The following is a 15,827-nucleotide window of genomic DNA, read 5'->3' on the forward strand; positions in this document are numbered from 1 at the left end:
CGGTCAGTGAGTGTGTGAAAGGCTAATACGTATATATTTACCCTTATCTGGCTCCCTGTCTAACTGTGACTTTATTTGAAAAAGCAGCTCATTGAGTCCTGCACGATGAGTTGCTTTTTCAAATATAGTTATGGTTAGACAGGGAGCCAAGTTACAAGTTATCCATTGTCTAATTTTGTACATTTTTGTGGATTAGTACCAAAAGTTTTTTTTTTTTTTTTTTTTTTTTGTATATTACTGCAATACGTGCACTTGCCACAAGGGTGGCACCCAGCTCTCTGTTGTAGACTCCTAAGCCAATTTTGTGGGGATAATCTTCTTTCAAACTCAAAATGTACAAGGTTATCCCTGAGACTTACTGCTCTTTTTGCAGTTAACAGGGGATAAGGGGAGAGAAACTGATGTAGTGCCTTATCGGTGTACAAAATATGCCAATGTTTGCGCATTATGTGCTGCAACTTACCCCAATGACAATTATATCTGTTGTAACAGTAGTGTACATTAAAAAAAAACACTTTTTTGACTGTGAAATAATAGCAGTCAGTTTCCTTCACACGTGATCGTTTCAGTACCTGCCAGGGCACAGTGTCACCCCAGTGCAACTCATATCTGGTGTAACAGTAGTGTACATTTAAAAAAAACAACACTTTTTTGACTGTGAAATAATAGCAGTGAGTTTCCTTCACAAGTGTGCGTTTCAGTGCCTGTCAGGGCACAGTGTCACCCCAGTGCAACTCATATCTGGTGTAATAGTAGTGTACATTTAAAAAAAATCAACACTTTTTTGACTGTGAAATAATAGCAGTCAGTTTCCTTCACTTTTGTGCGTTTCAGTGCCTGCCAGGGCACAGTGTCACCCCAGTGCAACTCATATCTGGTGTAACAGTAGTGTACATTTAAAAAACAACAACACTTTTTTGACTGTGAAATAATAGCAGTCAGTTTCCTTCACACGTGTGCGTTTGAGCAACTCATATCTGGTGTAACAGTAGTGTACATTTAAAAAAAAACAACACTTTTTTGACTGTGAAATAATAGCAGTCAGTTTCCTTCACACGTGTGTGTTTCAGTGTCTATCAGGGCACAGTGTCACCCCAGTGCAACTTATATCTGGTGTAATAGTAGTGTACATTTAAAAAAAACAACACTTTTTTGACTGTGAAATAAAAGCAGTCAGTTTCCTTCACATGTGTGCGTTTCAGTGCCTGCCAGGGCACAGTGTCACCCCAGTGCAACTCATATCTGGTGTAACAGTAGTGTACATTTAAAAAAAACAACACTTTTTTGACTGTGAAATAATAGCAGTCAGTTTCCTTCACACGTTTGCGTTTCAGTGCCTGCCAGGGCACAGTGTCACCCCAGTGCAACTCATATCTGGTGTAACAGTAGTGTACATTTAAAAAAAAACAACACTTTTTTGACTGTGAAATAATAGCAGTCAGTTTCCTTCACACGTGTGCGTTTCAGTGCCTGCCAGGGCACAATGTCACCCCAGTGCAACTCATATCTGGTGTAACAGTAGTGTACATTTAAAAAAAAAAAACACTTTTTTGACTGTGAAATAATAGCAGTGAGTTTCCTTCACACGTTTGCGTTTCAGTGCCTGTCAGGGCACAGTGTCACCCCAGTGCAACTCATATCTGGTGTAATAGTAGTGTACATTTAAAAAAAATCAACACTTTTTTGACTGTGAAATAATAGCAGTCAGTTTCCTTCACACGTGTGCGTTTCAGTGCCTGCCAGGGCACAGTGTCACCCCAGTGCAACTCATATCTGGTGTAACAGTAGTGTCCATTTAAAAAAAAAACACTTTTTTGACTGTGAAATAATAGCAGTCAGTTTCCTTCACACGTTTGCGTTTCAGTGCCTGCCAGGGCACAGTGTCACCCCAGTGCAACTCATATCTGGTGTAACAGTAGTGTACATTTAAAAAAAATCAACACTTTTTTGACTGTGAAATAATAGCAGTCAGTTTCCTTCACACGTGTGCGTTTCAGTGCCTGCCAGGGCACAGTGTCACCCCAGTGCAACTCATATCTGGTGTAACAGTAGTGAACATTTAAAAAAACAACACTTTTTTGACTGTGAAATAATAGCAGTCAGTTTCCTTCACACGTGTGCGTTTCAGTGCCTGCCAGGGCACAGTGTCACCCCAGTGCAACTCATATCTGGTGTAACAGTAGTGTACATTTAAAAAAAAACAACACATTTTTGACTGTGAAATAATAGCAGTCAGTTTCCTTCACACGTGTGCGTTTCAGTGCCTGCCAGGGCACAGTGTCACCCCAGTGCAACTCATATCTGGTATAACAGTAGTGTACATTAAAAAAAAAAAAACTTTTTTGACTGTGAAATAATAGCAGTGAGTTTCGTTCACACGTGTGTGTTTCAGTGCCTGCCAGGGCACAGTGTCACCCCAGTGCAACTCATATCTGTTGTAACAGTAGTGTACATTTTAAAAAAAAAAACACTTTTTTGACTGTGAAATAATAGCAGTCAGTTTCCTTCACACGTGTGCGTTTCAGTGCCTGCCAAGGCACAGTGTCACCCCAGTGCAACTCATATCTGGTGTAACAGTAGTGTACATTTAAAAAAAACAACACTTTTTTGACTGTGAAATAAAAGCAGTCAGTTTCCATCACACGTGTGCGTTTCAGTGCCTGCCAGGGCACAGTGTCACCCCAGTGCAACTCATATCTGTTGTAACAGTAGTGTACATTTAAAAAAAAAAAAACTTTTTTGACTGTGAAATAATAGCAGTCAGTTTCCTTCACACGTGTGCGTTTCAGTACCTGCCAGGGCACAGTGTCACCCCAGTCCAACTCATATCTGGTGTAACAGTAGTGTACATTTAAAAAAAAAACAACACTTTTTTGACTGTGAAATAATAGCAGTCAGTTTCCTTCACACGTGTGCGTTTCAGTGCCTGCTTGCCAAGGCACAATGTCACCCCAGTACAACTCATATCTGGTGTAACAGTAGTTTACATTTAAAAAAAACAACACTTTTTTGACTGTGAAATAATAGCAGTCAGTTTCCTTCACAGGTGTGCGTTTCAGTGCCTGCCTACCAGGGCACAGTGTCACCCCAGTGCAACTCATATCTGGTGTAACAGTAGTTTACATTTAAAAAAAACAACACTTTTTTGACTGTGAAATAATAGCAGTCAGTTTCCTTCACACGTGTGCGTTTCAGTGCCTGCCAGGGCACAGTGTCACCCCAGTGCAACTCATATCTGGTGTAATAGTAGTGTACATTTAAAAAAAAAAAAACACTTTTTTGACTGTGAAATAATAGCAGTCAGTTTCCTTTACACGTTTGCATTTCAGTGCCTGCCAAGGCACAGTGTCACACCAGTTAAAACTCATATCTGGTGTAACAGTAGTGTACATTTAAAAAAAACAACACTTTTTTGACTGTGAAATAATAGCAGTCAGTTTCCTTCACACGTGTGCGTTTCAGTGCCTGCCAGGGCACAGTGTCACCCCAGTGCAACTCATATCTGGTGTAACAGTAGTGTACATTTAAAAAAAAAAAAAAACACTTTTTGACTGTGAAATAATAGCAGTCAGTTTCCTTCACACGTGTGCGTTTAAGCAACTCATATCTGGTGTAACAGAAGTGTACATATTAAAAAAAAACAACACTTTTTTGACTGTGAAATAATAGCAGTCAGTTTCCTTCACACGTGTGCGTTTCAGTGACTGCCAGGGCACAGTGTCACCCCAGTGCAACTCATATCTGGTGTAATAGTAGTGTACATTTAAAAAAAAAAAAAACTTTTTTGACTGTGAAATAATAGCAGTCAGTTTCCTTTACACGTTTGCATTTCAGTGCCTGCCAAGGCACAGTGTCACACCAGTGCAACTCATATCTGGTGTAACAGTAGTGTACATTTAAAAAAAACAACACTTTTTTGACTGTGAAATAATAGCAGTCAGTTTCCTTCACACGTGTGCGTTTCAGTGCCTGCCAGGGCACAGTGTCACCCCAGTGCAACTCATATCTGGTATAACAGTAGTGTACATTTAAAAAAAAAAAACTTTTTTGACTGTGAAATAATAGCAGTGAGTTTCGTTCACACGTGTGTGTTTCAGTGCCTGCCAGGGCACAGTGTCACCCCAGTGCAACTCATATCTGTTGTAACAGTAGTGTACATTTTAAAAAAAAAAACACTTTTTTGACTGTGAAATAATAGCAGTCAGTTTCCTTCACACGTGTGTGTTTCAGTGCCTGCCAGGGCACAGTGTCACCCCAGTGCAACTCATATCTGGTGTAACAGTAGTGTACATTTAAAAAAAACAACACTTTTTTGACTGTGAAATAAAAGCAGTCAGTTTCCATCACACGTGTGCGTTTCAGTGCCTGCCAGGGCACAGTGTCACCCCAGTGCAACTCATATCTGTTGTAACAGTAGTGTACATTTAAAAAAAAAAACACTTTTTTGACTGTGAAATAATAGCAGTCAGTTTCCTTCACACGTGTGCGTTTCAGTACCTGCCAGGGCACAGTGTCACCCCAGTCCAACTCATATCTGGTGTAACAGTAGTGTACATTTTAAAAAAAAAACAACACTTTTTTGACTGTGAAATAATAGCAGTCAGTTTCCTTCACACGTGTGCGTTTCAGTGCCTGCCAGGGCACAATGTCACCCCAGTGCAACTCATATCTGGTGTAACAGTAGTTTACATTTAAAAAAAACAACACTTTTTTGACTGTGAAATAATAGCAGTCAGTTTCCTTCACACGTGTGCGTTTCAGTGCCTGCCAGGGCACAGTGTCACCCCAGTGCAACTCATATCTGGTGTAACAGTAGTGTACATTTAAAAAAAACAACACTTTTTTGACTGTGAAATAAAAGCAGTCAGTTTCCATCACACGTGTGCGTTTCAGTGCCTGCCAGGGCACAGTGTCACCCCAGTGCAACTCATATCTGTTGTAACAGTAGTGTACATTTAAAAAAAAAAACACTTTTTTGACTGTGAAATAATAGCAGTCAGTTTCCTTCACACGTGTGCGTTTCAGTACCTGCCAGGGCACAGTGTCACCCCAGTCCAACTCATATCTGGTGTAACAGTAGTGTACATTTTAAAAAAAAACAACACTTTTTTGACTGTGAAATAATAGCAGTCAGTTTCCTTCACACGTGTGCGTTTCAGTGCCTGCCAGGGCACAGTGTCACCCCAGTGCAACTCATATCTGGTGTAATAGTAGTGTACATTTAAAAAAAAAAAAACACTTTTTTGACTGTGAAATAATAGCAGTCAGTTTCCTTTACACGTTTGCATTTCAGTGCCTGCCAAGGCACAGTGTCACACCAGTTAAAACTCATATCTGGTGTAACAGTAGTGTACATTTAAAAAAAACAACACTTTTTTGACTGTGAAATAATAGCAGTCAGTTTCCTTCACACGTGTGCGTTTCAGTGCCTGCCAGGGCACAGTGTCACCCCAGTGCAACTCATATCTGGTGTAACAGTAGTGTACATTTAAAAAAAAAAAAAAACACTTTTTGACTGTGAAATAATAGCAGTCAGTTTCCTTCACACGTGTGCGTTTAAGCAACTCATATCTGGTGTAACAGAAGTGTACATATTAAAAAAAAACAACACTTTTTTGACTGTGAAATAATAGCAGTCAGTTTCCTTCACACGTGTGCGTTTCAGTGACTGCCAGGGCACAGTGTCACCCCAGTGCAACTCATATCTGGTGTAATAGTAGTGTACATTTAAAAAAAAAAAACACTTTTTTGACTGTGAAATAATAGCAGTCAGTTTCCTTTACACGTTTGCATTTCAGTGCCTGCCAAGGCACAGTGTCACACCAGTGCAACTCATATCTGGTGTAACAGTAGTGTACATTTAAAAAAAACAACACTTTTTTGACTGTGAAATAATAGCAGTCAGTTTCCTTCACACGTGTGCGTTTCAGTGCCTGCCAGGGCACAGTGTCACCCCAGTGCAACTCATATCTGGTATAACAGTAGTGTACATTTAAAAAAAAAAAACTTTTTTGACTGTGAAATAATAGCAGTCAGTTTCCTTCACACGTGTGCGTTTCAGTACCTGCCAGGGCACAGTGTCACCCCAGTGCAACTCATATCTGGTATAACAGTAGTGTACATTTTAAAAAAAAACAACACTTTTTTGACTGTGAAATAATAGCAGTCAGTTTCCTTCACACGTGTGCGTTTCAGTGCCTGCTTGCCAAGGCACAATGTCACCCCAGTACAACTCATATCTGGTGTAACAGTAGTTTACATTTAAAAAAAACAACACTTTTTTGACTGTGAAATAATAGCAGTCAGTTTCCTTCACACGTGTGCGTTTCAGTGCCTGCCAGGGCACAGTGTCACCCCAGTGCAACTCATATCTGGTGTAACAGTAGTTTACATTTAAAAAAAACAACACTTTTTTGACTGTGAAATAATAGCAGTCAGTTTCCTTCACACGTGTGCGTTTCAGTGCCTGCCAGGGCACAGTGTCACCCCAGTGCAACTCATATCTGGTGTAATAGTAGTGTACATTTAAAAAAAAAAAAACACTTTTTTGACTGTGAAATAATAGCAGTCAGTTTCCTTTACACGTTTGCATTTCAGTGCCTGCCAAGGCACAGTGTCACACCAGTTAAAACTCATATCTGGTGTAACAGTAGTGTACATTTAAAAAAAACAACACTTTTTTGACTGTGAAATAATAGCAGTCAGTTTCCTTCACACGTGTGCGTTTCAGTGCCTGCCAGGGCACAGTGTCACCCCAGTGCAACTCATATCTGGTGTAACAGTAGTGTACATTTAAAAAAAAAAAAAAACACTTTTTGACTGTGAAATAATAGCAGTCAGTTTCCTTCACACGTGTGCGTTTAAGCAACTCATATCTGGTGTAACAGAAGTGTACATATTAAAAAAAAACAACACTTTTTTGACTGTGAAATAATAGCAGTCAGTTTCCTTCACACGTGTGCGTTTCAGTGACTGCCAGGGCACAGTGTCACCCCAGTGCAACTCATATCTGGTGTAATAGTAGTGTACATTTAAAAAAAAAAAACACTTTTTTGACTGTGAAATAATAGCAGTCAGTTTCCTTTACACGTTTGCATTTCAGTGCCTGCCAAGGCACAGTGTCACACCAGTGCAACTCATATCTGGTGTAACAGTAGTGTACATTTAAAAAAAACAACACTTTTTTGACTGTGAAATAATAGCAGTCAGTTTCCTTCACACGTGTGCGTTTCAGTGCCTGCCAGGGCACAGTGTCACCCCAGTGCAACTCATATCTGGTATAACAGTAGTGTACATTTAAAAAAAAAAAACTTTTTTGACTGTGAAATAATAGCAGTGAGTTTCGTTCACACGTGTGTGTTTCAGTGCCTGCCAGGGCACAGTGTCACCCCAGTGCAACTCATATCTGTTGTAACAGTAGTGTACATTTTAAAAAAAAAAACACTTTTTTGACTGTGAAATAATAGCAGTCAGTTTCCTTCACACGTGTGTGTTTCAGTGCCTGCCAGGGCACAGTGTCACCCCAGTGCAACTCATATCTGGTGTAACAGTAGTGTACATTTAAAAAAAACAACACTTTTTTGACTGTGAAATAAAAGCAGTCAGTTTCCATCACACGTGTGCGTTTCAGTGCCTGCCAGGGCACAGTGTCACCCCAGTGCAACTCATATCTGTTGTAACAGTAGTGTACATTTAAAAAAAAAAACACTTTTTTGACTGTGAAATAATAGCAGTCAGTTTCCTTCACACGTGTGCGTTTCAGTACCTGCCAGGGCACAGTGTCACCCCAGTCCAACTCATATCTGGTGTAACAGTAGTGTACATTTAAAAAAAACAACACTTTTTTGACTGTGAAATAATAGCAGTCAGTTTCCTTCACACGTGTGCGTTTCAGTGCCTGCTTGCCAAGGCACAATGTCACCCCAGTACAACTCATATCTGGTGTAACAGTAGTTTACATTTAAAAAAAACAACACTTTTTTGACTGTGAAATAATAGCAGTCAGTTTCCTTCACACGTGTGCGTTTCAATGCCTGCCAGGGCACAGTGTCACCCCAGTGCAACTCATATCTGGTGTAACAGTAGTTTACATTTAAAAAAAACAACACTTTTTTGACTGTGAAATAATAGCAGTCAGTTTCCTTCACACGTGTGCGTTTCAGTGACTGCCAGGGCACAGTGTCACCCCAGTGCAACTCATATCTGGTGTAATAGTAGTGTACATTTAAAAAAAAAAAACACTTTTTTGACTGTGAAATAATAGCAGTCAGTTTCCTTTACACGTTTGCATTTCAGTGCCTGCCAAGGCACAGTGTCACACCAGTGCAACTCATATCTGGTGTAACAGTAGTGTACATTTAAAAAAAACAACACTTTTTTGACTGTGAAATAATAGCAGTCAGTTTCCTTCACACGTGTGCGTTTCAGTGCCTGCCAGGGCACAGTGTCACCCCAGTGCAACTCATATCTGGTGTAACAGTAGTGTTTATTTAAAAAAAAAAACAACACTTTTTGACTGTGAAATAATAGCAGTCAGTTTCCTTCACACGTGTGCGTTTAAGCAACTCATATCTGGTGTAACAGAAGTGTACATATTAAAAAAAAACAACACTTTTTTGACTGTGAAATAATAGCAGTCAGTGTCCTTCACACGTGTGCGTTTCAGTGACTGCCAGGGCACAGTGTCACCCCAGTGCAACTCATATCTGGTGTAATAGTAGTGTACATTTAAAAAAAAACAACACTTTTTTGACTGTGAAATAATAGCAGTCAGTTTCCTTCACACGTGTGCGTTTCAGTGCCTGCCAGGGCACAGTGTCACCCCAGTGCAACTCATATCTGGTATAACAGTAGTGTACATTTTAAAAAAAAAAACTTTTTTGACTGTGAAATAATAGCAGTGAGTTTCGTTCACACGTGTGTGTTTCAGTGCCTGCCAGGGCACAGTGTCACCCCAGTGCAACTCATATCTGTTGTAACAGTAGTGTACATTTTAAAAATAAAACCACTTTTTTGACTGTGAAATAATAGCAGTCAGTTTCCTTCACACGTGTGCGTTTCAGTGCCTGCCAGGGCACAGTGTCACCCCAGTGCAACTCATATCTGGTGTAACAGTAGTGTACATTTAAAAAAAACAACACTTTTTTGACTGTGAAATAAAAGCAGTCAGTTTCCATCACACGTGTGCGTTTCAGTGCCTGCCAGGGCACAGTGTCACCCCAGTGCAACTCATATCTGTTGTAACAGTAGTGTACATTTAAAAAAAAAAACACTTTTTTGACTGTGAAATAATAGCAGTCAGTTTCCTTCACACGTGTGCGTTTCAGTGCCTGCCAGGGCACAGTGTCACCCCAGTCCAACTCATATCTGGTGTAACAGTAGTGTACATTTTAAAAAAAAAACAACACTTTTTTGACTGTGAAATAATAGCAGTCAGTTTCCTTCACACGTGTGCGTTTCAGTGCCTGCTTGCCAAGGCACAATGTCACCCCAGTACAACTCATATCTGGTGTAACAGTAGTTTACATTTAAAAAAAACAACACTTTTTTGACTGTGAAATAATAGCAGTCAGTTTCCTTCACAGGTGTGCGTTTCAGTGCCTGCCAGGGCACAGTGTCACCCCAGTGCAACTCATATCTGGTGTAACAGTAGTTTACATTTAAAAAAAACAACACTTTTTTGACTGTGAAATAATAGCAGTCAGTTTCCTTCACACGTGTGCGTTTCAGTGACTGCCAGGGCACAGTGTCACCCCAGTGCAACTCATATCTGGTGTAACAGTAGTGTACATTTAAAAAAAAAAAACACTTTTTTGACTGTGAAATAATAGCAGTCAGTTTCCTTTACACGTTTGCATTTCAGTGCCTGCCAAGGCACAGTGTCACACCAGTGCAACTCATATCTGGTGTAACAGTAGTGTACATTTAAAAAAAACAACACTTTTTTGACTGTGAAATAATAGCAGTCAGTTTCCTTCACACGTGTGCGTTTCAGTGCCTGCCAGGGCACAGTGTCACCCCAGTGCAACTCATATCTGGTGTAACAGTAGTGTTTATTTAAAAAAAAAAAAAACACTTTTTGACTGTGAAATAATAGCAGTCAGTTTCCTTCACACGTGTGCGTTTAAGCAACTCATATCTGGTGTAACAGAAGTGTACATATTAAAAAAAAACAACACTTTTTTGACTGTGAAATAATAGCAGTCAGTGTCCTTCACACGTGTGCGTTTCAGTGACTGCCCGGGCACAGTGTCACCCCAGTGCAACTCATATCTGGTGTAATAGTAGTGTACATTTAAAAAAAAACAACACTTTTTTGACTGTGAAATAATAGCAGTCAGTTTCCTTTACACGTTTGCATTTCAGTGCCTGCCAAGGCACAGTGTCACACCAGTGCAACTCATATCTGGTGTAACAGTAGTGTACATTTAAAAAAAACAACACTTTTTTGACTGTGAAATAATAGCAGTCAGTTTCCTTCACACGTGTGCGTTTCAGTGCCTGCCAGGGCACAGTGTCACCCCAGTGCAACTCATATCTGGTGTAACAGTAGTGTTTATTTAAAAAAAAAAAAAACACTTTTTGACTGTGAAATAATAGCAGTCAGTTTCCTTCACACGTGTGCGTTTAAGCAACTCATATCTGGTGTAACAGAAGTGTACATATTAAAAAAAAACAACACTTTTTTGACTGTGAAATAATAGCAGTCAGTGTCCTTCACACGTGTGCGTTTCAGTGACTGCCAGGGCACAGTGTCACCCCAGTGCAACTCATATCTGGTGTAATAGTAGTGTACATTTAAAAAAAAACAACACTTTTTTGACTGTGAAATAATAGCAGTCAGTTTCCTTTACACGTTTGCATTTCAGTGCCTGCCAAGGCACAGTGTCACACCAGTGCAACTCATATCTGGTGTAACAGTAGTGTACATTTAAAAAAAACAACACTTTTTTGACTGTGAAATAATAGCAGTCAGTTTCCTTCACACGTGTGCGTTTCAGTGCCTGCCAGGGCACAGTGTCACCCCAGTGCAACTCATATCTGGTGTAACAGTAGTGTACATTTAAAAAAAAAAAAAAACACTTTTTGACTGTGAAATAATAGCAGTCAGTTTCCTTCACACGTGTGCGTTTAAGCAACTCATATCTGGTGTAACAGAAGTGTACATATTAAAAAAAAACAACACTTTTTTGACTGTGAAATGATAGCAGTCAGTTTCCTTCACACGTGTGTGTTTCAGTGTCTATCAGGGCACAGTGTCACCCCAGTGCAACTCATATCTGGTGTAACAGTAGTGTACATTTAAAAAAAAAAACACTTTTTTGACTGTGAAATAATAGCAGTCAGTTTCCTTCACACGTGTGCGTTTCAGTGCCTGCCAGGGCACAGTGTCACCCCAGTGCAACTCATATCTGGTGTAACAGTAGTGTACATTTAAAAAAAAAAACACTTTTTTGACTGTGAAATAAAAGCAGTGAGTTTCCTTCACACGTTTGCGTTTCAGTGCCTGCCAGGGCACAGTGTCACCCCAGTGCAACTCATATCTGGTGTAATAGTAGTGTACATTTAAAAAAAATCAACACTTTTTTGACTGTGAAATAATAGCAGTCAGTTTCCTTCACACGTGTGCGTTTCAGTGCCTGCCAGGGCACAGTGTCACCCCATTGCAACTTATATCTGGTGTAACAGTAGTGTACATTTAAAAAAAAAAAAACACTTTTTTGACTGTGAAATAATAGCAGTCAGTTTCCTTCACACATGTGCGTTTCAGTGCCTGTCAGGGCACAATGTCACCCCAGTGCAACTCATATCTGGTGTAACAGTAGTGTACATTTAAAAAAAAAACAACACTTTTTTGACTGTGAAATAATAGCAGTGAGTTTCCTTTACACGTGTCCGTTTCCGTGCCTGCCAGGGCACAGTGTCACCCCAGTGCAACTCATATCTGGTGTAAAAGTAGTGTACATTTAAAAAAAAAAAAAAAACTTTTTTGACTGTGAAATAATAGCAGTCAGTTTCCTTCACACGTGTGCGTTTCAGTGCCTGCCAGGGCACAATGTCACCCCAGTGCAACTCATATCTGGTGTAACAGTAGTTTACATTTAAAAAAACAACACTTTTTTGACTGTGAAATAATAGCAGTCAGTTTCCTTCACACGTGTGCGTTTCAGTGCCTGCCAGGGCACAGTGTCACCCCAGTGCAACTCATATCTGGTGTAACAGTAGTTTACATTTAAAAAAAACAACACTTTTTTGACTGTGAAATAATAGCAGTCAGTTTCCTTCACACGTGTGCGTTTCAGTGACTGCCAGGGCACAGTGTCACCCCAGTGCAACTCATATCTGGTGTAACAGTAGTGTACATTTTAAAAAAAAAAAAAAATTTTTTGACTGTGAAATAATAGCAGTCAGTTTCCTTTACACGTTTGCATTTCAGTGCCTGCCAAGGCACAGTGTCACACCAGTGCAACTCATATCTGGTGTAACAGTAGTGTACATTTAAAAAAAACAACACTTTTTTGACTGTGAAATAATAGCAGTCAGTTTCCTTCACACGTGTGCGTTTCAGTGCCTGCCAGGGCACAGTGTCACCCCAGTGCAACTCATATCTGGTGTAACAGTAGTGTACATTTAAAAAAAAAAAAAACACTTTTTGACTGTGAAATAATAGCAGTCAGTTTCCTTCACACGTGTGCGTTTAAGCAACTCATATCTGGTGTAACAGAAGTGTACATATTAAAAAAAAACACTTTTTTGACTGTGAAATGATAGCAGTCAGATTCCTTCACACGTGTGTGTTTCAGTGTCTATCAGGGCACAGTGTCACCCCAGTGCAACTCATATCTGGTGTAACAGTAGTGTACATTTAAAAAAAACAACACTTTTTTGACTGTGAAATAATAGCAGTCAGTTTCCTTCACACGTGTGCGTTTCAGTGCCTGCCAGGGCACAGTGTCACCCCAGTGCAACTCATATCTGGTGTAACAGTAGTGTACATTTAAAAAAAAAAAACACTTTTTTGACTGTGAAATAAAAGCAGTGAGTTTCCTTCACACGTTTGCGTTTCAGTGCCTGCCAGGGCACAGTGTCACCCCAGTGCAACTCATATCTGGTGTAATAGTAGTGTACATTTAAAAAAAATCAACACTTTTTTGACTGTGAAATAATAGCAGTCAGTTTCCTTCACACGTGTGCGTTTCAGTGCCTGCCAGGGCACAGTGTCACCCCATTGCAACTTATATCTGGTGTAACAGTAGTGTACATTTAAAAAAAAAAAACACTTTTTTGACTGTGAAATAATAGCAGTCAGTTTTCTTCACACGTTTGCGTTTCAGTGCCTGCCAGGGCACAGTGTCACCCCAGTGCAACTCATATCTGGTGTAACAGTAGTGTACATTTAAAAAAAAACAACACTTTTTTGACTGTGAAATAATAGCAGTGAGTTTCCTTTACACGTGTCCGTTTCCGTGCCTGCCAGGGCACAGTGTCACCCCAGTGCAACTCATATCTGGTGTAAAAGTAGTGTACATTTAAAAAAAAAAAAAAAACTTTTTTGACTGTGAAATAATAGCAGTCAGTTTCCTTCACACGTGTGCGTTTCAGTGCCTGCCAGGGCACAGTGTCACCCTAGTGCAACTCATATCTGGTGTAACAGTAGTGTACATGTAAAAAAAAACAACACTTTTTTGACTGTGAAATAATAGCAGTCAGTTTCCATCACACGTGGGCGTTTCAGTGCCTGCCAGGGCACAGTGTCACCCCAGTGCAACTCATATCTGTTGTAACAGTAGTGTACATTTAAAAAAAAAAAAAACTTTTTTGACTGTGAAATAATAGCAGTCAGTTTCCTTCACACGTGTGCGTTTCAGTACCTGCCAGGGCACAGTGTCACCCCAGTCCAACTCATATCTGGTGTAACAGTAGTGTACATTTAAAAAAAACACAACACTTTTTTGACTGTGAAATAATAGCAGTCAGTTTCCTTCACACGTGTGCGTTTCAGTGCCTGCCAGGGCACAATGTCACCCCAGTGAAACTCATATCTGGTGTAACAGTAGTGTACATTTAAAAAAAACAACACTTTTTGACTGTGAAATAATAGCAGTGAATTTCCTTCACACGTGTGCGTTTCAGTGCCTGCCAGGGCACAGTGTCACCCCAGTGCAACTCATATCTGGTGTAATAGTAGTGTACATTTAAAAAAAATCAACACTTTTTTGACTGTGAAATAATAGCAGTCAGTTTCCTTCACACATGTGCGTTTCAGTGACTGCCAGGGCACAGTGTCACCCCAGTGCAACTCATATCTGGTGTAACAGTAGTGTACATTTAAAAAAAACAACACTTTTTTGACTGTGAAATAATAGTAGTGAGTTTCCTTCACACGTTTGCGTTTCAGTGCCTGCCAGGGCACAGTGTCACCCCAGTGCAACTCATATCTGGTGTAACAGTAGTGTACATTTAAAAAAAACAACACTTTTTTGACTGTGAAATAATAGCAGTCAGTTTCCTTCACACGTTTGCGTTTCAGTGCCTGCCAGGGCACAGTGTCACCCCAGTGCAACTCATATCTGGTGTAACAGTAGTGTACATTTTAAAAAAAAAACAACACTTTTTGACTGTGAAATAATAGCAGTCAGTTTCCTTCACACGTGTGCGTTTCAGTGCCTGCCAGGGCACAATGTCACCCCAGTGCAACTCATATCTGGTGTAACAGTAGTGTACATTTAAAAAAAAAAAAACACTTTTTTGACTGTGAAATAATAGCAGTGAGTTTCCTTCACACGTGTGCGTTTCAGTGCCTGCCAGGGCACAGTGTCACCCCAGTGCAACTCATATCTGGTGTAATAGTAGTGTACATTTAAAAAAAATCAACACTTTTTTGACTGTGAAATAATAGCAGTCAGTTTCCTTCACACATGTGCGTTTCAGTGATTGCCAGGGCACAGTGTCACCCCAGTGCAACTCATATCTGGTGTAACAGTAGTGTACATTTAAAAAACAACAACACTTTTTTGACTGTGAAATAATAGCAGTCAGTTTCCTTTACACGTTTGCATTTCAGTGCCTGCCAAGGCACAGTGTCACCCCAGTGCAACTCATATCTGGTGTAACAGTAGTGTACATTTAAAAAAAAAACACTTTTTTGACTGTGAAATAATAGCAGTCAGTTTCCTTCGCGCGCGTGCGTTTCAGTGCCTGCCAGGGCACAGTGTCACACCAGTGCAACTCATATCTGGTGTAACAGTAGTGTACATTTAAAAAAAAATACAATTTTGACTGTAATAGATTGAATAGCAGTTAGTTGTCTGCAAGCGTGTGTGTCAGGCCTACAGCGTCTACTCTGCCAACTTCTGCCAGTGCACAGTGCCACTCATATCTGTTGTCACAGTAGCTTGCACGCATAGTACCACTTATCGGAAAAAAAATGACAGGCAGAGGCAGGCCACCCCGCAGGGGCCGTCGTGGTTGTGGTGCTGTGATTCCCTTTGGCCCTAGAATAATGCAGTGCGGTGCGTTAAACGGGGAGTTTGGTCTGTCACTGTGAAGCGGGCGTAACCCTTACACTACCTGATCGATACAACATCATACCTGATGTTTTAAAGCACGTTATTCCAAACAATTTAGGAATGTTAGGTGATTTATGCCCTTTATGGATTAAAACCAGACTCTGAATCAACTATGTAATTTTCCATGGGAGTTTTGCCATAGATCCCCCTCCGGCATGCCACAGTCCAGGTGTTAGTCCCCTTGAAACAACTTTTCCATCACTGTTGTGGCCATAAAGAGTCCCTGTGGGTTTTAAAATTCGCCTGCCTATTGAAGTC

Source organism: Bombina bombina, chromosome 6 (genome assembly GCF_027579735.1).
Source record: "Bombina bombina isolate aBomBom1 chromosome 6, aBomBom1.pri, whole genome shotgun sequence".
NCBI classification, from domain to species: domain Eukaryota; kingdom Metazoa; phylum Chordata; class Amphibia; order Anura; family Bombinatoridae; genus Bombina; species Bombina bombina.